Source organism: Cupressus sempervirens, chromosome 2, assembly GCF_028749045.1.
Source record: "Cupressus sempervirens isolate cs-2001-9-10 chromosome 2, ASM2874904v1, whole genome shotgun sequence".
NCBI classification, from domain to species: domain Eukaryota; kingdom Viridiplantae; phylum Streptophyta; class Pinopsida; order Cupressales; family Cupressaceae; genus Cupressus; species Cupressus sempervirens.
The window spans coordinates 147,709,832-147,734,170 of NC_143119.1; the positions used below are offsets into that span (position 1 = coordinate 147,709,832).

The 24,339-nt window shown below is 34.5% G+C and overlaps 1 pseudogene; it reads left to right on the forward strand.

Annotated features, from left to right (window-relative positions):
- The first annotated feature begins 207 nt into the window (after positions 1–207).
- The window catches only part of LOC149571471 (malate dehydrogenase [NADP], chloroplastic pseudogene), a 72,845-nt pseudogene continuing 48,713 nt past the window's right edge, over positions 208–24,339 (forward strand).

The following is a 24,339-nucleotide window of genomic DNA, read 5'->3' on the forward strand; positions in this document are numbered from 1 at the left end:
ATTGGGGAGTTTTCTTGGAGGAAAGGAACCCAGAGTGTGATTCCCTAGAGTAGGGTATAAGAGATAACCCTAGGAGGCCATAGGTAGCCTTAGTGGAGCTAGTGAGCTCTTGTGGAAGGAAGCTCCTCATCAAAGTGGTATCAGAGCCCAAAGATTTGTGGCTTGTGGTAGATATTCTAGCCTACTAAATCAAGTGGGTTAGTGCAAATGGTGACCAATGCAGAGTTGGCCAAAGAGGTGGATAAGCATAAGAAGCTCTTGGAAGAAAAGATCAGGGTTCTAGATGAAGCCTTAGAGGAGGTCAAAGATAGAATGAAAGAGATAGAGGATGTAGCCCAAGCTAAAGAATATGGAGACTACAACAAAGGTAAAGAGAAAATAAGTTTGGAAGATGAAGTTCTTGAACCAGATCCTCCACTTGGTGAGAAGAAGCCATTCCTAAAAGCCCTCAAAGAATTTGGAGGGAAAATTCTAGAGAATGTGTCTCTATTCCATTGCAAGATGGATGCAGAAGTAGTCTTGGAGTGTTTGGAAAGTGTTGAGAACTACTTTGAGTGTGAAGGGATAACATAGGCCAAAAAGATGACGTAGAAAAAGTCTAGGTTGAAAGGTCAATCCTTGACATGGTGAAAATTTGTGCAAGAAGAAAGAGAACGTGAGGGCAAGAAGCCTATAGCCAATTTGAAGGCAATGGTGGCAGAGATCAAAGAGACATACCTACTAGAGGACTATGAAATTTAGCTCCATAAGTAGAGGAAAATTCTCAGACAAAAGGAACTTGATGTGGCTACCTACACTGAGGAATTTCAAAAGTTGGCACTACAGTCAAGGGTGCAAGAAGAAAAGACTATCAAGGTGGCAAGGTACTTAAATGGCATTAAATGGTCCATTCAAGATGAATTGAGTTTTTTTTAACCTCAACACACTTTAGAGTTGTTTTCAAATGGCTAAGAAGGTGGAGGAAAATCTGAGGAAGAAAAGGGACTCCAATTCTAAGAATAGGGGTAGAGTTAAGGACTTGAGAGGTGGTTCAAGGGGAGGCTCTAGTGGGAGGAGTAATAAACAAAGAAGCTAGGGAGACTCTAAGTGGATTGAATAGTCTAATGAAGCTAGTCAGAGAGGAGGATCTGCTAGAGGTAGAGGATCCAACAATGGTGGTAGGGGTAGATATGGAAACAATAAAGGATCCAATTTTAGTAATATGAAATGCTATAATAGCAACAAGTTAGGGCATCCTACTTATAGATGTCTTGATAAAGAATTAGGGTCCTATGGAGAAAATAAGATAGCCTATGTGCAGGAGGAAGATAATAAAAAACAAGGTGAAGTGGATCTTGAATTAGAAAAAGGTGAAAACCTCATGCTAAGGAGGGTATTGGTGAAGGAGCCAGTAAAGGAAGAACACAAGCAGAGAAGGGCACTATTTAGAACTACTTGCAAGATAATGGATAAGGTATGTAAGATAATCATAGACTCGGGGTCTACTAACAATGTAATGTCAAAGGAGGCAATGTAAAAACTTGGATCGACATAAATACCACATGTATGTCCATATAGGGTGACTTGGTTGAACAAAGGATAGAACATCCTAGTTAATGAAAAAGTTTGGGCAAACATCACCATTAGGAAATACCATGACAAGGTCCTTTGTGATGTACTCCCTATGGATGCTTGCCACTTGCTACTAGGGAGACCTTGGCAGTTTGACAGAGAAGCAGTGCATCATGTGAAAGAGAATAAATATTCTCTTAAGAAATATGGGGTCACCTATAGGATACAGTCCATAGTAGAGGAATATAAAGAAGAGAAGGTTGCTGCTAAGACCTTGTTGATGAGTGGAAAGGAGTTTCTGAAGGACTTGAAGGAGAATGAAGAAGTGGGGTATGTCATTATGGTGAAACCTAAAGAGGAGGAGACATCTTTACCAACACCTATTCCTATTGAAGTATAGAATTTGTTGGATCGTGTTAGGGATATAATTTTCTATGGATCACCTCCTACTCTACCCCTTAAGAGGGCCATAAGTTCTCAAATTGACTTCATACTAGGGGCATCATTACCTAATAAAGCTTCTTACAAGATAACACTGGAGCAAAATAAGGAGATAGCAAGGTAAGTGCAAGAATTGCTTGATCAGGGACTTATCAAGAAGAGCATTAGTCCTTGTGTTGTACCAATAGTCCTAGCACCCAAAAAGGGAGGTAGGTGGAGAATGTGCACTGATTTAAGATAAATTAATAGAATCACAATTAGATATAGATTCCCTATTCCTAGAATAGAGGACCTAATGGATTGTTTGGGTGGGGCTAGGCATTTTTCTAAAATTGATCTCAAAAGTGATTATTATCAAATAAGGATGAAAGAGAGGGATGAATGGAAGTCTGCATTCAAGACTTCTAAGGGTCTCTATGAGTGGTTGGTTATGCTATTTTGCCTTACCAATACACCTAGTACCTTCATGAAGTTCATGAATGAGGTATTGAAGGACTACATTGGGGTGTTTGTTTTAGTATACCTAGATGACATCCTTATTTTTAGAAAACCAAAAGTGGAGCATATGAAGCACCTTGAATTGGTGTTGAAGAAGTTATAGGAAGAGAAGTTGATAGTCAACTTGAAGAAGAGTAAATTTATGAAGGAGGAACTTGTATACTTGGGGTTTGTAGTGTCCCAAGGCAACTTAAAGATGGACAAAAGCAAGGTGTAGGTAATCTTGAGCTAGCCTACACCTAGGTCTGCTACTAAGGTTAGGAGTTTTGATGGCCTAGCTGAATTTTATAGGAAGTTTGTAAGAAGGTTCAATGAAATATGTGAACCAATGAATGACACTATGAAAGGGGTCATGAATGCCAAGTTCACATGGACCAAAGCAACAGATGAAAGCTTTGAGAAGCTAAAAAAGGAAGTGGCAACACAACCTATTTTGGTTTTTCCTAGCTTTGAGAAACCTTTTGTGGTGGAGTGTGATGCTAGTAACATAGAAATAGGGGTAGTCTTTAGCCAAGAGGGTAGAATAGTAGCATTTTTTAGTGAGAGGCTTAATGAAGCCAAGACAAAATATTTTTCATATGATATAGAACTTTATGCACTAGTCCAAGCCCTTAAAAAGTGGAGACACTACCTATTGCCAAAGGAGTTTGTGGTCTTCATAGATAATCAAGCACTAAATTTTATTAATTCACAAGAGAAGCTAAGTTTGAGACATGTAAAGTGGATGGAGTTCCTACAATCATATACATTCACAATAAAACATAAGAAGGGGACAAACAACAACATAGTTGATGCCTTGAGTAGGAGATTGTTGATAGTCCAAGAGGTCAAGTTGCAAAGCATAGGTTTGGAGGGATTTAAGGACCTATATGAAGAGGACATTGATTTCTCAAAAGCATACAAGGTATGTAAAGACTTTGCTAATTTTGTTGTAGTACATTCTCTAAATATACCTTGTAGAAAGTGTTACTATTTAAGGGGCCACATTTGTGCATCCCAAGGAGATCTATGATAGAAAATCTCATACAAGAAAAACATAATGGCAGCATGAATGGTGTAAAAGCACCTAGGCAAACATCTAGGCACACCTTGGATGAAAACAAAAGAAAAATATCTATGGTATCCTTGAAAGTGGATTGGAATGTGTTGAAGCCTATAATGGCTAAATGTAATGAACAATTTAATGTTAACTTGAAAAGTCCTAAAGATTCGGATAAAGGATTTAGGCATAAAAATGATGTAAGGGTGGCCAATAGTGCCAACAAGGGATCTAGATTGGTTAGAGGGATAAAATAGCTCCTAGCGGGGTATTATAATAATTCCTAAGTGGCAAAAACAACTAAAATATGAGTTAAACCATTTTAATAAGGTTTTAAATTCAAATTTAAAATCTTAATGACTATATTTTGAATTAGGGGGGGAAACTAGTATTTGAGTGTTTTAACCTTTGTTATGGATTACAACCAATGGAATATGGTTGGGGAAGTTGTATTTCATCATATATATCCTAGTAAAGACATAGGATCATCAAATTGAAAGCATTATACGGATTCCATCAGCATTGTACGGATTTAGCAGTTGGAATGTAATAAAAACTCTATTTTTGAGCATTTTGAATTAGATATTTTATTTGGATTGGTTTCTAATTTTTTTTTTATGTTTTAAACCTATTGGGATGATATATAAACCATTTCTTGTTCATTAAGACAAATAGCTTTTCATTTTACCAAAAGTGTTGATTTCAAGCAACTTTTGCAACAATTTGTGCATGTTTTAAGCACTTTGGAAGCATTTGGTCATTCCATGGATGTAAGAATCTGATTCCCATGGAATGAACCTGTATTATAATTTAAATAATCATTCTAACAATTATTGGGTAGGATTTTGCACGAATAGAGGCTTCTAATGGGTTTTTGGTGGTTCTAGTTACATGAAATGCATGCCTAGAACGTAGCAGCCGGAGATCTATCCATTAGATAGGAGTATTTTATGGTATATATAATCTACATATACCTTATAAATGGTTAATTAACCTTAATTTGGTTGATATTGTCTTGGGAGGTCACACATTGAGAAAGCCCTAGATTTGAGGGTTTGTAAGAGGCCAAATTGGGGGTTTTTTATTTGTAGAGGCTAGGGAGTCAAATTGATTTGATTTTCCTTTGATTAGGATCATTTTGGAGGACTTTTTAAAGCCTAAAGCTTTGGATGTACAGGTAGAATATACTTGCTTTATAAAATCACCCTGATTTATGCCTAAAAAGGGTGCCAAGTTTGGGGATTTGGTTGTTGGTCCAAAACAACCTATATTGATTTTGACATATGTTGAAGAAGGCCAAAATGGGTATCTAAAAATTTTATTTTTTTTTGAGGATTTCTTTGGATAAGTTTGGGGAAACCTTCAGATCTTCTTTTTGTTGACGTAGTTGGGAGCAATTAGGCCTATTAGGCAATTTTGAGGGATTTGAGTGCTAGGATTTGGTTGGGGGTCTAAAAGCACTTGGAACCTATTCAATCCATCTTAGAAAAGTTAAATATATCCACCATAGCCATTGGGAGGGTGTAGGATTTATAGAGTGGATAGTTGTTGTTTGTGTGTTTGGGGAATATAGCCTTTCCCTTGCACATTTTCACTTTGTGAACTTGGTTGGGCCACATTAATTTTTTCCATTGCATGAATGAGTGGAAATTTTAGTTTGAATAAGACCTTGGACCTTGTAGAGAGATTATACTACTGGCCCAAAATGCAGAGAGACATAAGGAGATATGTGGAGCAATGTAGAATATGTAAAAAAAGTTGAGGGGACTTCATCAAATGCAAGACTCTACCAACGTCTACCCATCCCCAATAGGCCTTGGTAGTGTATTTAAGGTTTCCAAGAACCAAGATAGGACTAGACAATGTGTTTCTAGTGGTGGATAGGTTCAACAAAATAAGTTATTTCATTCCATGCAAAATAACACATGATGCAAATAAAATTGCTAATCTATTTTTCAAGGAGGTGGTGAGAATCCATGGATTACCAAGAAGCATAGTGGCAACCAAGGATGTGAATTTTATGGGGTACTTTTGGAAGACCCTATGGAAGAGACTTGAAACAAACCTAGAACATAGCTTTTCTTACCATCCCCAAATAGATGGTCAAATAGAGGTTATAAACAAGGTCCTAGGAAACCTTTCGATATGCCTGACTAAAGAGTAGGGTAAAAGTTGGAAGCAAGTGATATCTCAGGGAAAATTTTCTTACAATGATAGAAAAATAGAACTATAGGGTTAAGCCCTTTCCAAGTTGTGTATGGCACACACCCTAGGAGTATCATGGAATTGAGGGACTTACCTTCACATGACAACATCAGTGGGCATGCTGATGATTTTTTCCAATCTATGAAAGAGGTACATGATCAGGTTAAACAAATCTTGATGGAAGAAAATATGAAGTTGAAAGAAAATAAGGATGAGGGGAGAAGGGAGCTACAATTTTGAGTGGGAGACCTAAAAATGGTTTTCTTGAACAAGGCTAGACTACCTAAGGGAATACCAAGGAAGTTATAGATGAGAAGGATTGGGCCATGCAAGATACTTGAGAAGTATGGACCTAATGCCTATAAGATAGACCTACCAATGGACATGGCTATCTCTCCCATCTTCAATGTGAAATACCTTATACCATATAAGGAACCTAAGGTGGATTAAGGACAATATCAAGAAGAATTGGAAAAGGATGTTATAGACTTGTAGGTACCAGAAAGGGAGCCACCACAGGTGGAAAAGATCTTTGTCTCTAGAGTAAAGAAAAGTACAAGAAACAAGATGTACAAGGAGCACCTAGTTAAATAGAAGGATAAACCTAAAGCCGAAGCTACTTGGGTTGTAGAAAGTGATTTCAAGAAGTAGGGCATCAACCACGAGGTCATCAATCCAAAGACACCTTGAACTCTTCTTGATAGGGGGAGAATGGTGCAAGAGTACCTAAGGGTAAGGTAAAACCCTAAAGACATTTTGATTTGTACTTGGTCTAACCAACCAAGGAAACAATGAGGACTACGTAGAGAGTCCCAAGGTGAGTGTAGATAAGTTATTTTGATTGATTTGAGTCTAGGAGTTAAAAGTTGTCAAGTAGGTCCTAATAGGCAAAAAGTTGCTCAAAGGGCTTAAACTGGGAAAATGATGTGAAAATACCCAATGAGTGGTTAAAGTAGGTGAAAAGAGGTCATTTGATGACATGAATCCATGTGGAAAGGTTTGGGACCAAACTAGTCAAGGTTGGAGCCTTGGTTTGCAATAATTGCAAAAGTTGTCAAAAAGTTACTCATTAACAACTTTTCAATTTTTCCAAGCAATTTTTGGAAATGAACTACTTGGATTAGTTATGGATCGGTTCAATGGAAAAGGAGGAGGGAGAAGACTATTAAATATCCCTCAATCTAGTTCCAGGGCTTGAATACTTAGATCTACAGACAACATCTGTTAGTGCAACACTGTATGAGCATTGGAGTAGTTTTTTGTGAACTAATGAATTAGAGGAGTTGGTTGTGTTATTGTTTTCATTGATTTGGCTTCCTTGGATCATGTTTTAAAATTTTGTATAGTTTTTTGGATTCAATAGTTTCATTTCTTTAGGTTTAGAAAATTATTTGTTTTGTGTGACTCTATTGTCCAGTTTTTAATTGTTAGCATAGAAATGGCAATGGCTTGAACTTCCATGGAAAAACTCTCATGGCCTTTGGAAATCAAGCAATAGCTTTTGTACAAGTTGTAAATATGGAAGTTGTGATTTTCACAAGGCAATTAGCTATGGTTACAAGCGAGCCCTAGGCAAGCTAGCAGAGCTTGGCAAGGTGCAATGTATGCTTATAAAGAAGTACAAAGTGAATAAGGGATTGGTGTGAGTCAATATCTATAAGGTATGGCAAGAGTAGGGTACTATGGGTCTTAGATTTAGAAGAGGAGGTAGGAAGTGAAGAGCAACACCTTGAAAGAAGATAGACATTTCTTTTACCTTAGAAACCCTTAAAATAGGGGTTTTCAAAAACTATACTATACAGACAATATTGCTACCTAAGACCACCAAAATCCTTTAGCTTAGGTCTAGAGGAGACAAAGTACTTTAGAAACCAACTATCCTTATTAAGGGTTTTTGTGAGGAAAAACCAAACCGTTGTTTTTAGGAGGGCAAATAGGGGCTCTTGGGGCTACCAGGCTAATTTGAGCAATTTTGAGTTATGGGTGTGATGGACCTAAAAGAATGATTTAAAATGGTGGGGAATGGGTCAAAGAACTCATTAGGAGAGCATGAGCTTGGTTTGAACCTAGTATGCACAGTGTGATGCAATTTTCCCTTGTAGGCCTAATTGTGTCTAGTAGAAAGATTGGGAAGGAGAGAAGATAAACTTAAATTGTTGGGAAGTTTTCTCGGAGGAAGGGAACCTAGAGTGTGATTCCCTAGAGTAGGGTGTAAGAGAGAACCCTAGGAAGCCATAGGTAGCCTTAGTGGAGCCAGTGAGCTCTTGTGGAAGGAAGCTCCTCATCAAAATTTTAGCACCTATTTTTACTTCCAAATTTATAATTTTTCTCTTGATAAATCCTTGTGATTATAACCTAAAAATTAAACTTGGCTACGATTGAGTTTTGAAAACAATGAGAAGTATGCTTCATAATAAAAAAATGAAACTTATCTCCTATTAACCTTAATTTTGAAATCAAATGATATATAAGGAAACATTTTGAATAAACCAAAAATATATCATTTATTAATATTAAACGTCCATGATATCAACTAAATTTAACATGTATATTTGGACTATAAAATTTCTAAACCAATTTCACTTCAAGCAGAAGTGTCCAACTTATACTTATCATATCATCTACTCCTTTGTTAGTGAGATTATCTACTTCTCTATTATCTTCCCTATAAATGTGTTTTATGATTGTTTCTTTGAATTAATCAATGATGGTTAGGGTATACTAAAGTTTAGAATTAAGGATCCAATTAGGCGTCTTTTTTTTTTCTTAATGCATTTAGGATAATTTACGAGTCTCCTTTGATAACTAATTTTTTAATATATATCTCTCTACTTAGAGTTAAGCATTCTATCAAAGCCTCTATTTTGTCTAGATTATTAGACATTACTCCTAAAGATTTGGAACATTTAGTTAGGCAAGATTCATTATCTAAATAAATAATACATCCTAAGTTTTCTGAACCTAGATTATCTCTAGAGGCCCCATCAAAATTTAACTTTGACCAACCTGCAGGGGAGATTCTCATTTACATTCTTTTCTAGCGATCTTGTTGGATTTAGTATATATCATTGGTAGATTAATTAGTTTAAACCAAGTTTTACGCATATTTGCATCCCAGTCTAAAAACTAACCTTCCTCTTTATGTGAGTTTATGAGATTATTTTTAGCTACCTCAACAATACAACCCTCCAATTTATTAAAAAAGGATGTTAAGCTCATCTTTTCATTACAAAAAATTCTCTCATTCCTTTCTTTTGATAATTCCCATTGGAGCATGGAAAGGGATATTTTCCATAAATTTTTATATGTTAGTGTAGTTTTTTATTTTTCTTATTTTGCTAGGTTTTTCCTACACTTTTAGTAATCTCGCTTAGGTTAATAAAGCATGTCTTATTAGGTGAATGGTTGTGAGGTGTCACCTTCCTACATGTGAGCATCCATTAGCTATCTTGAGAAGATACTTTTCTATCTTTAGTCTGATAGATGGTTGCTCCTCATTGGTTGGTGTTGCCACCTCCTCCCTCTTCCTAGCCTATATAAGCATGCTACCTGGCTTGTATTTGCATCTCTTGTTTTTGCATCCTCTTAATGCTATTTTGCTTCCAGCATTTGCATTACTCTCTTGGAGACTAACTCTATGATGCTATTTTGATTTTGTATCATTTGCATTCATATTTTAGATATTTATTCTTTGCACTAGTTTTCTAGGTTATTAATCTTATCAGATTCTAACATGGTATCAGAGCTTTTCTATGTGCAAGAGTAGATTTTAGTTTTCTTATTTGAGAGATTCGGGGGGGGGACTAATAAACTTTATTGCGGTTTTTTGAAAAACAAAGTATGCTCTTCTCTTGCATCTTTGGATGATCTTGAGAATCAGAAAAGTTTTGACAAAAACGGTTTTTCTCTGGGGTTTCAATCTAAAATCTAACAACCAACTTGCATATTTGGAGTTTTCAATCAGTATTACAGGTTCCAGCATGCCATTGATGGACTTAGGAAGCTGATCCAGCATTTGCATGTCATATTTTGGTTGTTGAGGTCATTTTTTTATTTTTGGAGTCATTTTTTACTGTTAAAGGCGTCTAATTTACACTACAGCAACATCTTCTGTATATCAGCAAGAAAAATGCTTTTCAGGTTTTGTTCACAGCCCCAAAAAACCATCTGAGTATCTTTTAGATTTTGCATGCAATCTATATATTTTGCAGGATCTAGTGCGGAAAGCTACAGCCATACCCCTCTCCGTTGGCAGTCACAAATTTGAACACAATTTTCAAATGTCTCGTTCTTGATCATACGGACTCCGATTTTGATGATTCTTGTTATGACCTTGGCTATTTTTTTGTGCTCTATCCACTAGTAGAGTTGACTTTTTATTTTCATGCATAAAATTTTCAAAAATTGCATATTCTTGGCCGTAACAGTGCACAGTTCTCATTTTGGAAACTTCGAAGGATCATAACTTTCTCATACGACCTCATATCGAGGCAATTCTTTTTTTGAAAGTGCATATTTTTTGAGTAAATCATAGTGGTGCTATTTGTTTCCTCAATTATTGTGCCTAAATTTTACTTTCAACATATGCTCTTCATGAGGGTTTGTAATGCATTGAAATCAAGACCACTAAGTATTTCTTTCTAGTGGTAGTTGTAAACACACTAAAATAAAGTGCCAAATCATATTTCTTTGAGGGGGTTCTTTGATTGAGTAAAAAGGGGGGGGCATTGTTGTGGCTGGGTTCTCTTCTTTTTAGCATTTCTTCTCTGCATTTCTTCATCATGGATCAAACAAATATACCCATCCTAACTCCATACAATTAATTTGAGTGGAAATCACGCATGACAATTCACTTAAAGAAAGCTGGATTAAATAGGATAACTATGGGACTTGAAACTGAACCTACTAAAGATGAAGACAAGCCTAAGTGGTTTAACAAATGTGATGAGGCATATGGAACATTGTGTTTGTCTATTTCTCCTGACTTTCTATTTCACATTGAGTCTTTGGATACACCAAACGAAGTATGGACAAAGCTAGAAACACTATTTGGCACACAAGATTCAATGAGGGGTCATGTGTTGGAAAATGAATTAATTAGTTTAAGTCCAAGAAATTTCAACACATTCCAAGATTTCTTCACCAAATTAAAATCACTAAGGTTGCAGTTAAAACAATGTGGAATTGAAAAGAAAGATGAACAATTGATTCTTAGTATTCTCTCTAAGCTGAGTTCAGAATATTTTGTGTTTGTCTCTACCTTCTATGCTACTAAGGGTGCACTTGGTACTCAATTCACCATGCCATCTTTAGATGATTTTGTTGTCAATCTCACTCGAGAATAGGACAAGCTAATCCAAATGGGCACTCTTAAGTCCTCTAAGTCACATGCCTTGGCTACCAACCAAGGCACAAAAGAACAACAAGGACAAAGTAGTAACAACAATAGTAAGGACAAGAAACAAAAGAATAGCGAGGAGAAGAAGGATCAGATATCGATTTCTTCAAAACCAACTATTGATACACCATCTTCCAAGGGCGATAAGCCTAAGAAAGAAAAGGTTAAATGTGCCTATTGTAAAAGACCCGGTCATGATGAACATAAATGTTTGAAGAAACAAATTGATCACTTGACATACATTCTTGAGAAGAATAATATTAGTGTTCTTGAGTCTATCAAACAAAGTTCTAATGAAGAGTCTAACAAGGCAAAATAAAACAAGGGGAAAGGAAAGGGCAAGGCTCTTGTTGCAGTTGCTTCCTCACCATCCACTTGGGTTCTTGATTCGGGTGCTTCACACCACATGGCTTCATCTAAGGAAGAACTTGCATCCTTGGAGCCATGTACTATGCCTTCTATTTTGATGGGTGATAACACTCTTGTTGAGGTGTGTGGGAGAGGGTCTGTTGATGTGGGGGATGGCACATTCCATGATGTTCCTTGTGTACCCTCATTGTCAACTAATCTCCAACTAGTACACCAGATCACTCACACAGGTTTAGGCAAGCGAGTTGAGTTCACTCCTAGTTTAGTGGAGATAAGTGAGTTGCACAATGATTCTACAGTTGCAGTTGGGAGAGTAGATCATCAATCACGACTCTATATGTTTTCTCACTTTGTTCTTGATCCTCCTTTGACTATTTCACTCACTCACTCTAATGATGTGAGAAAATTATGGCATGAGCGGTTTGGCCATCTTAACTTCCACTACTTGCATCAGCTTAACCATTAGAGCATGGTCACAGGGTTGCCTTCTACTTTGACATTGGAGTCACTTGGAATACATGATAGATCTTCTAATGGGTCAGATTCACTTGAGCAGTCTTCTACCTCCACTTCTGATGCAGAGAGTGATTCAAAGGACTCACCTCCTTCCTCTCCTAGTCATCATTTACAGGTTGATGATTCTCCTCTAGATTCTCCATCTTCTGGTCCACTTTGGGCTAGACAGACCTTGCAGTTTGCAGGTGATTGGGTTGGGGATCCATCAGACACCAAGCAGACTCGTTCACAATTCCAGGATGCTCTACATATCTTCATTGCTACTACCTCAAATCCATAGTCCTTTCATGAGGCTTCTGGTATTTCTGAGTGGGATACAGCTATGCAGGAAGAGTATAGTTCCTTGATGAGGAACCACACTTGGGATCTTGTCCCTTTTCCTAAGGGAATAAAACTTGTTCGATGTAAGTGGATCTACCGGACAAAATTTGCAAGCTTTGCTGGAGGTGCGGGATGCTTCATCTTTTGGGGGGGCCTCTTCCTCTCACTTGGAGTCCTAATTTTCTTTGGGGAGTCTCTTTTCTCTCTCTTTTGGGGGAATTTTATGTACATGGGTGCCTCATTAGGCTTGACTTGCCAGGACCCATTTCTACATCCACCTAAGCTTCGCTTATGGGGGGGTGTTAGTTTAGTTTTTTATTTTTCCTATTTTTTCTAGGTTTTTCCTACACTTTTAGTAATCTCGCTTAGGTTAATAAAGCATGTCTTATTAGGTGAATGGTTGTGAGGCGTCACCTTCCTACATGTGAGCATCCATTAGCTATCTTGGGAAGATACTTTTCTATCTTTAGTCTGATAGATGGTTGCTCCTCATTGGTTGGTGTTGTCACCTCCTCCCTCTTCCTAGCCTATATAAGCATGCTACCTGGCTTGTATTTGCATCTCTTGTTTTTGCATCCTCTTAATGCTATTTTGCTTCCAGCATTTGCATTACTCTCTTGGAGACTAACTCTATGATGCTATTTTCATTTTGTATCATTTGCATTCATAGTTTAGATATTTATTCTTTGCACTAGTTTTCTGGGTTATTAATCTTATCAGATTCTAACATTATAAACCTTAAAACAACCATGTTTCAGCCAACTTTAAAAAAAAATTAATAATTTATCTTGGAATGCAATTTGCCAATTCAATTTTTTACATAACCAATATAAAAAATTCTTAGGAATTGATCAATCACAAAGAAAGTGTTCAGATGTTTTAATTCTTTTTCACAAAGTGGGCATCTAGATGGTCCTTCAGAACCATTTTGATAAACATATTTGTTATCAGAATTCTCTTTTGAAGAGAAGCCTAAATGAAAATGCTTTCTTTTAAAAGTTATTTCGGGTCCCAACATATATTTAGAGGGATGTAAATCTTATCCCATTGTTGAGAATTTAATATCTTTTCATACTGTAGTTTGACTTTATATTTCCATCTTTCGAGGCTCCCCAGATTAATCTATCTTTCCCATCTTTATGATTTGTCTATCTACTTTCTAAAAATGATTTAAATTGAACACTTCCTCTAATGAAAATGGAGTTTCATCTATGGTTTTCTATTGCCATCCTCCATACAAATTATCGCTAATTTTAATTTTATAATCACTTACATTCTTACCCCATAGAGCTGAAATAATGTTTTTGATGTTTATAGGCAAATTTGCACTTCTGGAGAAGGAAGCCCATCCCATGAATCTTCCCAAAATAAAGCATCATTCCCTAAACCAATGTCACAAGTTAAGTTATTAGCTATTAATGGGTGACTATTCAACATAAAGATCCAAACTCTTAAACATTTTGGAGTATTCTTAGTTATGAACAAAGACATAGGATTATTATTGTTTAAATATTTATGATATAAAATTTTGGCCCATTTACTATTATTTTCTTTAAACATTCTCCAAATAAGTTTTTCCCCTAGAACCTCATTTTGCCAACTCAAATTTTTTATGCCTAGGCATCCAAATTCTTTAGGTATACATTTTTTTTACAATTTTATCAAAGATTATTTTTTCTTATCATTGGTACCTAGCTAGAAGAAGTTTTGAAGTTTAGATTCTAACTTCCTTATTACAACTTTGGGTAAGGGAAGACATGACATATGATATGCGGGGATGGTCAAAAGTACTTCTTTCATCATAGTCATTCTACCAACTTTAGTTAACCATTTTCCTTTCCAACTTCTCATTTTTTAATCCAATTTTTCTAAAATCATATCCCAAGATTTACTTTCTCTAATGCCTTTTTCAAGTTGAATACCAAGGTATTTGCATGGAAAGGTTCCTTTTCTTAATTCTATTATTCTAAAAAATTCTCTCCCCAATTCTTCTTTGGTATTAATAAAGAAAATCTTTGATTTGTTAGCATTTACTTTTTGACCTGATGCTTCCATTTAATTATTTATTATTTTCTTAAAATTTTGAGTTTCTTCCAAAGTGCTTTCTCCTTCTTGAATTCTATCATTAGCAAATTGTTGATTTTTTAAAAAATTTAGAGACCTCTTCAGTTCCTGTAATTCCTCTAATTTTCCTTTCAATTTGAGCCTTTATTATAGCTCTGTCAAAGGATTTTGCTATAATAATGAAGATAAAAGGTGATATTGGATCCCCTTGTCTTATTCCTCTAGATATGCTAAAAAAACCTCCATGGGTAAAATTTATGAGAAGGGAGATTTCTAGTGTCAAAGTGTAGATATATATTAAGTTGATCAATTGATGAGACAATCCAAAGCATTGAATATTTTACATAAGAATCTATAATCCACTTTATCATAAGCTTTATGGATATTTAATTTCATTAGCATACAAGGTTCCTTATTAATCTATATAGAATGAATTAATTCTTGGATTATGATAATACCATCAAGAATTGACCTATTAGGAATGAAACTTGTCTATTCTTCTGAAATGAGCTTTGGTAGTACTTTTTTGAGTTTGTTGGCTAGTTTTTTTGAGTGTATTTTTGCATATTGTATTACATAAGGCTATGGGCCTGAAATCTTCTGGATCCACATGCTCTATTTTCTTTGGAATTAAAGCTAGGAATGTATTGTTAATTTCAACTAGAAGGGATCCATAATTCCTAGTTGCCTCAATAGCTTTTAAAATGGCATGTCCATGAATATCTTAACATTTTTTAAAGTAAAAGGCTTGGAAGCCATCAAGACCTAATTATTTATCAAGATTAAGTTGAAAAGGGGCATCTTTAATTTCTTCTTTGGTAAATTTATTATTTAAGTTTTTATTATCATCTATAGTTATTGTTTTTAGAATAGATCCTAACATCTTATTTTGAGCTATTAGATTTGATGATTCAAAATTATTAAGGATGTCTATATAATATTTCACAAAGGCTTTTGCTATCTCATTTGGGTTTTCAATTACCCTTCCTAAAGTAACTTTGATTTTTATATTCTATCCATATTTCTCCTATTAATATTAATATTATGATTTTTTTGTATTTTTGTCGCCTTCTAACAACCATGTTTCTCTTGATTTTTATTTCTTGAATATTTCTTCTTTTGCTAGGATATTTTCTTGTTTAGCTAGAAGTTCTTTTTATTTTATATATTTGTCTTATCCATTCCTACCCTAATTATTTCTTTGTTTAAGTTTTTCAATTCTTCTTCATTCTCTATTTTTTCTTTAAATATATTATTAAAATGATCTTTGTTCCATTTATTTATTTTTTCTTTTAATGATTTCAATTTTGATATGAAAAAAAATCCTTGATCCTTCAAATTTCTCTTTGTGTCACCATTGATATATATTATTAAGAAATTCATTATCTAGAAACTCTATTTTTTCACAATTAAATGGATTTCTTGATGTTTTTTGTGATTCACTTATTTCTAGTCTAACTGGATAGTCATCAGATCCTACATTAAGGAGGATGACTGAATTGAAAGGATGATTAAAAGATATAAAATTTTCTTTAAATATAAATATGTCCAATCCTTCTACTATATTACAGAAGCCATCTCATCTATTATTCTATGTGAAGACCCTATTAGATGTTAGAATGTTAATAAGGTTATCTTTTGTGAACCATGATTTGAAATCTAACATAACTTAGTTAACGGTCATGGATCCACCTATTTTTTCTCCTAAATCTAGAATTGCATTAAAATCTCCACCAATGAAAACATTTGCTTGTGGATTTAACTCTAAATAAGTGCCAATCTCATTCCAAATTTATTTATTATTCATTGTTGGTGTTGGCCCATACGCATTAATAAGTAGGAATTGAATTTCTCTTTTGAAATTTTTTTCTCGCCCCCCATCCAATTATTATTGGATACAAGTGGAGAGAAATCTACCTTTATGCTTTTTGTTGACACAAAAGTATGCACCCTTGCTTGAGGTATGACCCTCAAGCAACCTTGTGTAACATCAAAATAACCTCCAAGTGTGGGACTTACACTCCAAGGTTGAATCTCCAAAGAAGGCCAACTTCCTTACAATTAGGATGCACCTAAATTACCACTTTCGAGGAAAAGGGAGAGAGAATGCATAAAATTAATTGTTGAAAGGGAAAGGGGGTGATGCACCTGATTGCAACTTGGTTACAACTCTACCTATGGATACACTAAACATCAATAAAATAGTCCAATACACATATCTAAACTCTAATCTACCTTTAAAGAACTTGCACGCAGGTCATAACTGATAAAATGTTGAATGAAAGAAATGTTTTGCAACACAACACTTACCAAAAAACTAAGCCAACAAAAAAAATATTAGAAAATAGGAAAGAAACATTCACTACAAGGCAAATAAAATTCATAAGGCAGTAGAATGAAAAGAAGAGGTAAAAATTGAGTTTTCATTTGTGGAAGGCAGTATAACTAGTTTACAAAGCATATTGTTGTTGCAAAAAACAAAAATTGAGAAGATTCTAGAAAAAAGTATTTACAAATTTCCTTTATAGATTAGACATAACTCACATCTAGACATGGAATTCAAACCCCAACCATTAGAGTTGAATTGTAGAGAAGAAGAATAACTAAATATCAAAGATAAATCTAATCATATAAGCAACTTGCTTCGAGAAGTAATAGGAAAGAACAAAAGAAAATATACCTAGCCATAAAAGATTAAATTCCAAAAGATTTGATCATTACAAGAAATAAAGAGGCATGTAGTACATTAGCATTGTGAAGACAAGGCCCAATAAGTCACTCAATGTTAAACAACTCGCCTTGAAGACTTGTGTTGGATGCAAGAGATCAAATCATGCCGCTATCAAAAATTGTGGTATGGGATAACATGCAACATTAACCCACCTACATAAACTATAGAGTTTACTAGTGTGGATAAAATCACATCTGCCCAGAAAAAGTGATGACCGTTGATGAAGATCTTTCATATTTGAATGAACAGCCAAGATGCATCAAAGATTGTTGACATTAAGGTCAATTTGTCTATTAGTGATTTAACACTTAGTTAGTTAGTTTCATTACTACCGAGCTCTATAGTTTCTACCAAACTTATCATTCATCTAGTAGTGTTAACCAAGTGTTTTAATTGCTACCGAGCTAAATAGTTTGATTACAGTTCATGTCAAGCTTCATAGTATCTATTGAGAATCTAAGATAGATTGCAGTTCTTGTCAAGTTCTACAACATCTACCAAGCTTTAGAGGCTAAGCACGGTGTTAACTGAGCTCTATAGTTTTAACAAAGACAATTCATTTTTGACCCAGTCATGCAATGTCAATTGATAATTTTAGTAACTACCAAGTTTCTCAGTGTTCACTAAGTCATACATTGCTAACTAAGTTTGTGCTACTCGAAGTGATCAGTATGGACCAAGCTTCAACTTTAATTGAATACCAGAGTCTGTCAAGTGTTGACAGTGTTTTTCAAGTGTTAGAACATCGTTGAGTTTGTCTTCAGAATCCAAGTTACAATAGGGGGCCAACTCTGTGAATTATGATGAATTTGGCATTGTAGTCAACTCTAGAAAGTAATTAATGTTAGAAACAATAGTCCACCAAGATAACTAAGAAGGGGGGTGAGTCAATTATCCAATAATTAAAACATTTACCAACCTTAAATAATCTTAACCATTCAATCAAAGTAAACAACAACCATACTAAGATGTGTATACACAATTACACCAAATATGTTAACTATGAAAGCCCTTGATCAAAGTGAAAACCCCAGTGGGAGTGATGCCCACAAGATGATGTACTAATATAAATATTCCTTGTTAGAGGATAGACTCTGTTAGGAGTCTATTACAACATTTAATACATATGAGTCCTTGTTAGGAGACTTTGAATCTATGTTAGGAGATTCCAACCCTATTAGGAGTTGCGGAAGATAGAAGGAGCCATTGTCCAAATAACTTCTAGGGAAAAATGACTGAACTCACTATCCAAATGATCTCTCAACTATTCCTTGCTGAATAATTTCCTATACTATACTTTAACTTCTTTCCTCTATCCTATCAATTAGACCAATCATTTTCAGATCTTGTAGACCAAGTCATGAAAGTCATATCCAAATATCAAACCTCAAATCTCACAGTAAAACCTTGATAATGAATTTTTCACCAACTTTGGTATGCTCTACTTATCTTTACATTCTGCTCTTTGTGCTACTTACAATCATTCACTACATCTATTACATGATAAAGAAAAATGTCCTTCCTTTATACTAAATCCATAAAATAATTTCCTAAGTTGGTTGTTACACATTCTCAATTAATTATTATAAGACCACATTAAAAACATGTTACACTTAGCGATAACATTAATCTTTCACCTTGTAACTTGAATAACTTTTTGTACATGTAACATTATGATAAGCGAGATTAGCTATGTCATCTCTAGAATGTCTTCTTCACATCTTTAACTTTAGCTTCTTGGAATAACAACTCTGCTAAGAGATATAACAAGTTTACCAAAGCAAGCTTTTGTAAACTCTACCTCAGAATAGTCTTCACCAAAATTTGCATAACTTATTCCAGACTTTGTATATTATGCTTTCAAGGTTAGCTACATATACTAGATACTTAGTAATATCTCCCTTTAACCTTGCTAGTGAAAGTACTCAATGATCTATCTATACCAACTTGATCTTTACGATGTTTTTATGTTAGATACCATAGAAAAATGCTATGTTGACATCAATGACAAATGCAGTCATGAATGTGACATGTCATCATGATAATGATCTAATCATGTTTCTACAATACTCCCCCATAGAAGTATCATCAGCATTCATGCTTCCAATAATCTCCCCCTTTGGCATTTGATGGCAACATAGATGAAAAACATCTAGTTCCAAAAATACCAACTATAAAAGATTGTCAACCTTTCTTTTCAAATCCTCTTCATCAACTATCCTCCCCCATTGATATACCTCAATGTGCTCTATATCATGTTGTGATCTCTCCCTTCAATGTACTCTATATTAAACTATTTTTCATGTTGTAATCTCTCCCCCATTAACATCAATGTCAAAGGTTTTAGCAACTATCAATCTCTGCAACAACTATCTCTAACTAGATCGAATGTCCAAAGACACTGTTCAAAATAACATCCAACAAGAGTCCTAAATAACTCTTTCTATTACAAATACTCCCCTATAGAGGAAGCATCAATATTCAGTGAAGATAAATAATAGTGCTCTATTACACTGGACTGATGCACTCTTGCTTCATCTACTCTGTTGTAGGAAGGGGCATAGCCCCTACCATACCACACAAATACACAAAAGTCTCTTGGGAAGAGGCTTAGTGAAAATATTTGCAATCTTCTCTTTAGTGCTTACATACTCCAATTTGATTTCCTTCTCTACAACTTTCTTTCTCAACATATGATACTTGATAGAAATGTGCTTAGTCTTAGAATGCAACATCGGATTCTTTGACGTATTTGATGTATTAGTGTTATCACAATGTATGACAATAGGTTCACTAAATTCTATCCTTATATCCTTCAACATCTTCTTCATCCTAACAACTTGATTGTAATTTTTTGCTACCGCAACATATTATGCTTCTATTGTACTTTGTGAGATACAATCTTGCTTCTTGCTTATTCAAGAAACCAATCTTCCTCCAAGAAAGAAGGCTCCACCACTAGTGTTCTTTCTATCATCCATACTGCCTGCCTAATTAGCATCAATATAAGCATATAAAGTGAAATCAAATAGATATATCATACTACAATTCAAACTCTAGAGTTCCCTTCATATATCTAAATATCCTTGTAACTACTACATAATGTGCTTCTCTAGGATCAACTTGAAATCTTGCAACAATTCTAATTGCATTTGCTATATCTAGCCTTGTGTGAGTCAAATATTGCAACCCTCCAATCATAGATCTATACTTCTTCTTCTCAATAGTAGGTGTCTCATCCTTTGAAGATAACTTGTGTCTAGTTATCATAGGTATTCCAACTAGTTTACATGTCTCCAAACCAAACATTTTTAGTAGATTTTAAAAATACTTAATCTAATAAATAAAGATTCCTTCTTTGTCTTATACAATCTCTAATCCTAGGAAGTATTTCATCTCTCCTATCATACTCATTTCAAATTCATTCTCCATTTCTTTTTCAAACTTTTCACTTTCATCATCATCTCCAAATATGATATCATCAACAAATATTACCAAAATCATCAATCTATCATCTATTTCTTTCCAGCATCGATTAATGTTTGCCATACCTTTGCTAAATCCAAGCTTTGTCAAATTCTTATCCAACCTTGCATACCAAGTTCTGGGTGCTTACTTCAAGCCATACAATGCTTTCTTCAATCTGCATATTATGTCCTTATCCTTAGTTAAAGGAAGACCTTTAGGAAGTTCTATCTATACCTCTTCTTCAAGTTCTCCATTTAGAAATGCTTACTTGACATCTATTTGATATACTTTGAATTTCCTATGTCCTACATATGCTAGGAATAACCTTACTACTTATATTCTTGCCATAGGAGCATAGGTTTCATCATAGTCTATTCCTTCTTGTTGTGAGCAACCTTTACATACTTGCTTTGTTCCTTACAACTTCACCTTGTTCATTCATCATGTTCCTTAATACCCATTTTGTTCCTATCACATTCTTGTCTACTGGTCTATGGACCAATTTCCATGTCTCATTCTTTACTATCTAATATAATTCTTCTTTCATATCTTTCTTCCAATAGTCATATTTACATGCTTCATCTACATTCTTTGAAATTCAGCTTGAGATATGAGACATAGTTCTTCATTGATTTTGCTTCTTATCATCACACCTTTATCTTTGCTTTTGATGATCAGCTCTGATGGATTATTCTTTTTCATATTCTTACCAAAAGTAGGATTTGTTATCTCAACTATTAGCTCTATTGAAGGTTCTAAGATTTATTCATGCCTTTTCTCTCCTTCATTTGGAAAATCATTGTTAGTCTCAAAGAATACTTCATTATTCCTTAGTTTAGTAACAACATTCTCATCATCAAAATTGTAATCAACTACTCTTTCTTTTATTATGAATTTTTCATCAACTTTTACATTTGCACTCTCAACAATAGTCTTAATTCTTAGATTATAACATCTATAAGCTCTTCTTCTCAATGAATAACCAAGAAACATACCTTCATCACCTCTAGCATCAAATTTACTAACATCATTGTCTCTTTTGATGTAACATTTTCTACCAAAAATTCTAAAATAATTAATTGTAGGTGAGTGGCCAAACCATAGTTCATAAGGGGTCATGTTTGTGTCTTTCTTGACTTGCACTATGTTCATAGTGTAGACTATTGTATTCATAGCTTCTCTTCAAAACATCTTGGATACATGTTTCTTCTCTTTGCAATGCCCTTTTTTTCAAAGGTTCTTGGAGATGATAACTATCTTTTGATTCCATTAGCTTCACAAAAGATGTTAAACTCATTTGAAGTAAACTCTCCTCCTCTATCTAATCTTAAACATTTAATCTTCATGTCTGATTCATTCTCAACTCTATTCTTGAATATCTTGAACTTATCAAATGCCTCATATTTTTCTTTAAGAAATACAACCCACATCATTCTAGAAAAGTCATCAACTAAAATCATAAAATACCTTTCACCATAGAATACTTTAGCCTTCGTAAGACCACAAAGATCTGTATGTACAATCTCCAATTTTGCTGTTGTCGTAAACTTCTTGCTAGGAAAAGAATTTTTGGTATGCTTTTCCAATACACACTTCTTGCAAATTGTGTTAGTAGGCTTAACAATCTTAGGAAAATCTCTAAATGTGACCATACCACTAGTTTTCACAATGTTTTCAAAGTTTATATGAGAAAATATCTTATGCCATAACCAACTGTCATCTACCTTAGCAAACAAAAATATCATTTTAGTTGTATTTAGCTGAAATACATTACCTCTAGATTTGGTTCCTATTCCAATTACCTTTCCATCTTTGTCTCTGATCATGCATGTCTTCTCTATGAACTGTAATTGATAACCTTTATCCAATAGTTGTCCAACATTCAAATTGTTTTGTTTCAAACCATCAACAAAATATACATGCTCAATGTTAGTCTTACCATCAAGAGTTATAGATCCAATACCTTTAACATGGCACATTGCATTGTTTCCAACTTTGATAATGCCTCCGTCATGACTTTTGAAGTTAACAAAATTGCTCATATCAAAAGTCATATGGTGTAAATAACCACTATCAATTATCTAATCAGATTTATTTTCAACCTATGATACCAACACTATTTTCTCTAGACTTTCTTTTTTAATTGCTACAAATCCTGTTTCATCACCACTAGCACTTACTACTTGTTCATCAGAATCATCTTCTTCATTTACATACAAACACTATCTATCTCTTCTAGGTTTGAACTTTCCTTTATACTTTTTCTCTCTTTTAGGACACTTGGATGCATCATGACTAAACTCATTACAAGTCCAACATTTAAAAAATGTCTTACCATCCTTTTCTCTTCTTACTAGAAGGGCTACTCCTTCTTCTATCTTTTTGTCCTCATCAAATCTGCTACTGCTAGTAAAGTCTCCTATAGCACTAGTGTTCCTTGAAAAACTAGGTTGAATATTTAGTGCAATAAAAGTTGTTTTTGTTCTGGTCAATTCTCTAGACTATCTAAGCTCATTCTCAACTGCTTCAAGTCTATCAAGTAGTGTCTCCATTGTGAAATCTTTGGTACAATCAATCAACAACTATATCATTTGAACTATTTTCTTAAATGGTGGCATTAAACTCTTCAATATTTTCCAAATCACCCCATCATCTTCCTTGGTTCCTCCTTGAGATCTGATACCTGTAGTAATTTCTGAAATCTTGCCTACATATGTGCTTATAGATTCATCTTCCATCATTTTATCATTATGAAATGCTCAAATCCAACTTTGTAGCCTCAATTTCTTAGAATGTTCATCACCTTTGAAAATATTTTCCAAAGCTTCCCAGATCTTATGAGAAGTGTCAAGTGACTTTACCTGGTTGTACTCAATTTCATGAAATGCAGACAATAGTGTTTCTCTAGCTCTCATGTCACACATGAAAAGTTCTCTCTCATCCTCACTATAAGTCTCCAATGAACTTTCACCAATAATTATCTTTTTTTATTTTGTCAAGATCCAATATCTTGGACCCATACACAATTGATGTGTCTTCATCTTTTCCTTCTACCTATCATAATTTATTCCATCAAACTTCAAGCTATCCTTTCTAAATATGTTTTCCATGGATCTCCCAAAATTTTTTAACTTTATCTTCAAGAACCTAATGCTCTGATACCAATTGTTAGAAACAATAGTCCACCAAGATAACTAAGAGGGGGGGTGAATCAATTATCCAATATTTAAAACATTTATCAACCTTAAATAATATTAACCATTCAATCCAAGTTAAAATCAACCATACTAAGATGCACATATACAATTACACTAGATATATTAACTAGGGAAACCTTGATCAAAGGGAAAATCCTGGTGGGAATGATGCCCACAAGCTGATGTACTAATATAAATATTTCTTGTTAGATGATGGACCTTGTTAGGAGTCTATTACAATATTTAGTACATATGAGTCCCTGTTAGGACACTTTGGATCCTCGTTAGGAGATTCCAACCCTATTCGGAGTTGTGGAAGATAAAAGGACCCATTGTCCAAATAGCTTCTGGGGAAAGATCATTGAGCTCACCGTCCAAATGATCTCTCAACTATTCCTTATAGAATAATTGTTTGTATTGTACTTTAACTTCTTTCCTCTTTCTTGTCAACTAGACCAATCATTGTCAGACCTTGTAGACTAGATCACAAACCTCAGATCCAAATATCAAACCTCATATCTTATAGTAAAACCTGAGCAAA